The sequence below is a fragment of the Monodelphis domestica genome, chromosome 1 (genome assembly GCF_027887165.1).
Source record: "Monodelphis domestica isolate mMonDom1 chromosome 1, mMonDom1.pri, whole genome shotgun sequence".
NCBI lineage: Eukaryota > Metazoa > Chordata > Mammalia > Didelphimorphia > Didelphidae > Monodelphis > Monodelphis domestica.
The window spans coordinates 654274573-654282423 of NC_077227.1; positions in this window are offsets into that span (position 1 = coordinate 654274573).

Genomic DNA, 7851 nt, shown 5'->3' on the forward strand with positions numbered 1-7851 from the left:
AAATCAAAGCAACTCTGAAGTATCACCAAAAAACCTAGCAGACTGGCCAATATGGCAGCAAAGGAAAGTAATAAATGTTGGAAGGGATGTGGCAAAATTGGAATACTAAAACACTGCTTATGGAGTTGTCAATAAATTCAACCATTCTGGAGAGCAATTTGGAACTATGCCCAAAAGGTTTTAAAAGACTGCCTACCCTTTGATCTAGCCATACCACTGCTGGCTTTATACCCCAAAGAGATAATTAGGAAAAATACTTATACAAAAATATCTATAGCCATGTTCTTTGTGGTGGCAAAATTGAAAAATGAGGGAATGCCCTTCAATTGGGGAATGGCTGAACAAATTGTGGTATCTGATGATGATGGAACACTATTGTGCTGAAAGGAATGATGAACTGGAGGATTTCTATGTAAACTGGAAAGACCTCCAAGAATTGATGCAGAGGGCAATATGAATCATAACTTCAGAAAACAGGTGGAAATTTGTTTTTAAAATAAAATTAAAATAAAACATAAAACAAATAATTTAAATTATATTCTCCAAATTACATTTAAACATCATTTTAATAGTCATTTTCTAAAAATGTTCATATTCATGTCCTCTCTTCCCCCATCCTCTTCCACCTCTGAGATAAGTTATACATGTACTATCGTGCAATACATATTTCCATATTTATCATGTTGTGAATGAAGATACACATCCCTTACATAATAAAAAAAATCATGAAGTTAATTAAGTGAAAATGGTCTGCCTGGGTAAATGCTTTCCAAAAAACCTGGGAAAAGAAACTGATTCAAAGTGAAGTGAGTATAATCAGAATATTATTTATAGTCACAGCAAAATTGTACAATGATCAATTGTGAATGACTAAGCTATTCTCAGTAATACAAAGATCCAAGACAATTCTGAAATACTTATGAAGAAAAACAACATCTACCTTCAGAGAAAGTATGAAATCTGAATGAACATAGAAGAATACTGTTTTATTTTTTATCTATTTTTTCTTTTTGTCTTTTTTATTTTGCAATATCACTAATATTGAAATAGTTTTTCATTATTATATATGTATAACCTTTATCAAATCACTTTCCTCCTCAATAAACAATTAAGAGAGGGAGAATTGGAGAGAATTTGGAAAGCAAATTATTTTCTAAAATGGCTAGAATTATCTTTACATGTAAGTGGAAAAAGTAAAATAGAAAACAGAAATGGGTCAAATAATAGCACAGTCTTCCTTGCCTCATGGTGATGATAAAAAGACATAGTTATAAAGCACTTTTCAAATGTTCTATCTAAATGCTACCATTATTGTTTCTATATTATTAAAGTATACAGGATTGTGAATAAAACTAATTATATTGAAATTTATTCATCCATCCTTCTATCTATTTAAGTTTAAGGACTCCAGATTAATAAACAATTTTATAGAAGTATTAAGAAGTGGAGTGGTAGATAGACAATCTTGAAGCTAAGGTTCAAGTTTTACCTTTGACATGTACTGGTTGTATGACTGACTCCAGCAAGTCACTTAATTTGTTAGTTCTCTAGACAACTCTCTAAGGTTATGATTTACAGAGAAAGTCATGATTTGCTTTAGTTCAAGGAGTCTTTCACCCCAAATGTCCCTATTTGGGAAATCACAAACACAATATCTTTCATCAATCCAACCTATCTTTTGAGAGTAGTTGAAATTACTGGAAGTAAGGAAAAATCCAGGCAGAAAATTGGAGTATACAATTCAGAACTTTGGGAAATATCATGAATTGAAGGATCTAATGAATAAAAAGTGCTTAAAAATAGTAGGCACTAAATAAATATTAGTTGATAACTTATCAACTGGGCTCTTCCTTTTCTGGAAAAGCAGTTGATGAAAGTATCTGAAGGGTTGCCTAATCAACTGTTTAATGTTTCAAAGAAGTAAAATGAATGATAGTTGGCCCATACCTGATACATGTCTATTGATGGAAAATAAAGATTAACAAGACCATTGACTTTGCTAGTCAGGAAGCATTTGATAACCCTTGAGAGAACCAGGTTATAAGAACTGAAGAGTAATGAATGGTGACAAAGTACAGGCAGTGAATATATACAAATTACACTTTCAATGAATTTCCTTTAAAAGTTATATTTCTTTTCCACATTTGATTCCATGTACTTTGTTTTCAAATTGCATACTTCCCAAAACCCATTCAGTTTTCTTTCCAAAACTCCCAAGGATTTCATAATATAAAAGTTTTTATACTTAAGAAACAACACTTGATATTAGGAGCAAAAATAAACGTCACTGATGTGGAAATTTCTTTGGAAGATTTAGAAAGATTTTCTCCTACAAAATATAAATAGATTCCATAGAATCTTGGGGATAAAGGATCCGTGGTTGATTAATATAGGATGAATAACCCCATAAAGATCTATATCTGGAATTGACAGTATTCAATATGGGTCCGCAAAAGGCTCACCACTCCCCAAAAGCTATCCTTCAGCAATGTGAAAAGGTATTTAAAATTCTGTCATTGGACTGAAGGAATAATATTTCTGAAAGTTTCCCATCAATATAGGCTATATGGGGTACCTCAAACTATTAGTAACTGTTTTACTTTGCTAACACAGAACTCCAGATTCTCTAAAGAATCAAAATTATGTATCAACCAAAAAAAAAAGACAAAAAGTCTGCTTCCAAAATCCTTGAAGAATTTCTCTCTTTCACAAAGAGATAGGTAAAGACATGTAAGGAGAAATATTATTTGAAGAAACAACAAAAGGCTGGTGTGGTTTCTGCAGTTTTGTTGGTCAGAAGTTAAAGATGTTTAGAAAAAAAAGTATTTAAGGCTTGTTAAAGATTCAAAGCTAAGTATATCAGTATATTTAATAGCATATATAGGGCACATTAACTGAAGAATATTAACTGAGCTTATGTACTTATTGTTTCTTATGTTGACTGCTGATATCTAGACTAATATTCTATATAATTTGTTCCTAGACAATGTCTTTTCATTCCGCTGTGCATGTTGGAAAAATGTGGCAAAAACTGGTTATTAATCAGTGTATTCCTTTCCTCTAGGCCATTCTATCATCCTGCATATTTATCAGGGAAATGGAATTATTGTAGAAAATCCAATATCTGGCTATGTCAGAGTAATGTGCAACATCACCTCTTGACCTGAGTTAATTGGAATGAATTTCTGAAGCACAATAGGGATTTAGAAAGCTAAGTATGGTGAGAAACAGAATTCTAATTGAAATTCTTGGTTTGGTGATGAAAGATGAAAAAAGGAGACAGTTTCAACAGTAACCTAATTAATGAGACTCTCATCTTTTATATATCTTGGCAACTTGTTAAATATTGAAAATTTAGAGTAATCGGTTAGTTCTTTCTCAAGGAGCTGGGTGGGGTGGTCTTGTCTTTTCCACAGAATTTATTGTTATGGTTATAATAGAATTTTTTTTAATTTTCTTAACCATGCTAAAGATGGTGTCAATGAAATGTCCATTAAATCTATTATTTTATTTATTTATATTTATTATAAGAGATATTTTTATCATGCTTTTTGAAGAAAAAAGACCAAAGTTATTAAATATAAAAATATATGCTTCTACTACACAAAGATAGTTAATCAAGGAAGTCTGAATAATGGACTATTTTTCTTTTTAGAAAAAGAAAGGATCTAAGAAATTGTCTGGTCTTCATTATCTCTAAGAAAGAAAAATCGACTATATCTTGGTCAATCTGCTCAATCTGCTTTTGAATAGTTTCACTAAAAAATAGACACAGAGAGGGACTTCCCAAAATCACTCTGGTAGTAAGTGATAGAATCAGGATTTGGACTCAAATCATCCAGTTAACTATTTAACACTTAGGGAAAAGTAGATTGTTATAACAAATAAGGTTGAAAGAGTAAAAATAAAAATAAGATCTTATGTGGTTTAAAAAAAGTGTCAAAATCTGGTTCAGGATACAAATGGAACAATTTTCATTCTTATCACAGAATCAGAGAATTGAAAGGAAACTTTAGCATCTAATCTCATGCAATTGGATTGCACCTTATAACATTTATCAGAAATTGCATGACATAGTACAGAGCCATATAAAAAACTAAGTATGCCTTTTAAAGGTTATTTGACTCTGGGCAAGTTTCATAACCTTTCATTGTCCCAGATCACTCTGTAATTAAAAGTTGCAGATCCACATTGATAGATTGTACTTTCCTCATTAAGAGGTACCTGTTAGGTGGTTCAGGGGTTAGAGCACTAGAGTCAGAGTTAGGAAAACCTCAATTAAAATTAGCCTCAGATACTCACTTGCTTTGGGACCATGAACAAGTTGCTTAACATCCCTCAGCCTCAGATTTTCCATCTATAAAATGAAGACAATAACTTCATGGACCTTCCAAGGTTGTTAAGAACATCAAATGAGATAATATTTGTAGACTTCTTTGTAAATCTTAAAATGCCATAAAACATTAGCTATTACAGTATGATAGAAGAAGACTACACTTAAAGAAAATTGAAAACCAGGGAAAAGAGGAAGTATCAATGCAGTGGAATAATGGGAAAATCTGGAGATTAAGGAGCATAACTTGGAGGAGAGACCTAAAATAGTGAACATAACTGACTTGAACACATTCAAAAAGGAGGCTCTGAAAGGAACTCACCAACTAGAAGACTAGAACTGGGGTCTTCCAGGATGCAAAGGACACTGAGTAATAGTTTAAGAAGAAAGAGTCAGGATTAGAAATGGAAAAAGAGTGAAGTAATCTGTTTTTTTTGATATCTTCAAGGGGAGCCTGAATGATCACATATCAAAGATGATGTAGAAAGGGTTTTTGGTCAATAATCAAGAAACATGTATTAAGTACAAACACACAAAATGAGACAATCTCTACTTAAAAAAAAGCATACAGTTAGGTAATTAGGGGCTAGACTAGATGAACTTGGAGGAAAGACTTGTATGATTTGTTTAAAGAATAAGTCAAATGTTTTGGTAATAAACATGATAGAATCTTTTTCTCTACCCACTTTTTTTCTCTTTCTCTCCAATGTTTTGAAACTGTCATATATGTAGTTAAAATATATTATGGAAAGATTTTTTTATATCTAAAGCTTTAATAAATATCTGTAGCAAATGATAACTGGCATGTGCTATGTTATGTTTTAGAAAAACTCATTTCTCAAGAGTTTATAAGAAAGAGAAAAGTGATAATTTTGTTTTAAAAATGTCATTTTTAAAATACTATTTTATTTTTCAAATATTTTCAACACTATTTTCAATTTATATTATCAATTTTAAATAAATCATTAATTTTTCTGGTATTGTTTAGCTGTTTCCATACCCCAAATTGCCTGGAACCCTATTAAAAAAAGAAAAACAAGAATGATGTCATTTTGATAAAGTTCCCATGAAGGAAAGGGAACCAAAACATAGTGTAAAGTTGTGAAATGTAAGACCTGTGGCCACATGCTACATGAAGCCAACAACACTGAATTGCAGCCAAAACCAGGTTTTCTGAATCAATATGTGGCCAACAGGGATCCTGATAAATGTTTTAGTGGCCCCATCTCTATTTGATCTTGACACCACTGTCATAATAGACAGCCTGCTGGCCTCAGATGCAGAAACACCTGAATTAAATCCTATCTCTGAAATATACTCAGTGTATGAATTTGGGCATGACACATATCCTCCTCCTGCCTGAAACAATGTTCTAAGGTTCTAAATTGCAGAGATATTGCTGTCATGTTTTTGCAGAGATAATTTCTTTCTTGGGGAGTTCCATATATCAATGGATCCAATGATACAATCTCTATACCCTCTCTTCACAGAGGGAAATAGAGTTAAGAAAAGACCTTTCAATTCGAAAGTAAGGATTTATGAATATTTACCAAAATATTATTTGGCCTATAACTAATTTAGTTTTCTACCCATGTTAGAGAATTCATGTGTGAACATGTAAAATCTCAAAAAAAACACCTGTAATATTTTTAAAGGAAACTAAATATCATACAGGTGAGGGTATTTTAAAGGGAAAATCTTTTCTCTAGGGGTTAAAAACATTTTAGGAAGAACAGAAGAATCTTGTTGTCTTTTGTTATAAGGTGGCCTTATGCCAAACTAATGGTATTTAGAAACTGATATCTATTCACTGTTTGAGAAGTGGTTCACTCAGGATCTTTAAAAGAATGTCACAGGTGCTTGTGATGCCAGTAGATGAAAAGTATAAAAAGTCATTTAATTTTTAGAAGAAGAATGATTGTTATCAAAGACAGAAGCAGAAGTAATGCATTCAAACAGTAAATGTTCTCTGGCTTAGAGAAAAGAACTTCTATCATGCCTGTGACACAGAAATTGTTCAAGTATTTGTTGATAAGTACTGCTGCCAATCATACTTATCAACACACAGAGACCTTTTAATAACTGGTTTATTATATCCTGAGCAGAGACCTTTGATATACACACCCATAATCGGCCCCAAGCCATCATTTTCAGAAATCTTCTATAGGTTTTAGTTACATCAGCAGGATGGATACCATGGAATTTTACAGAGGGCAGAAGGGGAAAGTAAAGATTTACATATCAAAGAACAGATGGCAGAAGGGGAAGATCTGTGTCAGGCAAAATTATAAACTAGTCAGTAAACACCAGGGGATCTAATTGGAATTTCAAGACCAAACATTAACACTATAGTTGTACCTGGTTACTTGGCATGCTCTTCTTAAGCAAATAAAGGTAATAAAGCTGAGCTAGAAATTCTCTTATCACAAACCAGTTAATAATTATAGCTAAAATTTGATGACAACTAAACTCTGCAAAGTCTGGCTTGTTATATGACTGGATGTCTTAAGGAAATGGTGATCATAAATCTAATACAAATTGAAAAATGGAGGCTCAGAAGAGTCTAGAGAGCTTTAAAAATAAGCTATAGGCCAACCAACCAACTGAATGGATTTAGTCCCAATGGTCCTGTAGACATGCCCTTTGCCTCTAAAATTCACAAGCTATAGCAAATGCTTTGTGTTTAGGAAAAAAAAAAAATATATATATATATGGAATTAGATTATTATCTTCCTGAAAATCCAGTACTTATGTGTATATATATATGTTATATATAACAATTAATATATCATCCCATAGTATTTATATATTAATTATTATATATTTATATATATAATATATATAAAACTACTGGATTTTCAGGAAGATAATATAATTCCATTTTTAAAAACAAGGACGAGTCTTTATCAGCTTGATCACAGAAAATTTAGTTTACATGTGTAAAATTATGAAAATTGAGTGACAGAATGTCAGAGAGCATCTAATGCTACCTTTTTATTGGTGGAAAATCCAAATGGGGTTGAGATATCTAGTTGTTGTTGGAAAAAAAAATTATAACTTCAGTCTTCCAACTCAAAGACCAGCATTTTTTTCCATTATAAAGCATTGATCCTATTGAGTAGTCTTCTTTCTAAAGATTAGTGAATGTAGTTCAGAGAGTAAGTCCCATTTGTCAATAGAAACACCTTCTATTTTATAAATGTTTGCCCAGCTTTATAGCAAGAATGACTGGGTGGTATGTTAGATTAAAGTGCTGGGCCTGGAGTCAGGAAATGCTAAATTCAAATCTGGCCTCAGAAACTGACTGTATCCTAGACAAGTCATTTAACCTTTGTTCAGCTTAGTTTCCTCAACTTTAAAAGGGAGATAACAATAGCATCTACCTCCCAAGGTTGTTGTGAAGATTAAATGAGATAATAATTATAAAGAGCTTAGAACAGTGCTCGGCATATAATAAGCATCATATAAACATTAACTATTAATAATAATAGCTGGCGTTTATGCAGTACTTTAAGGTT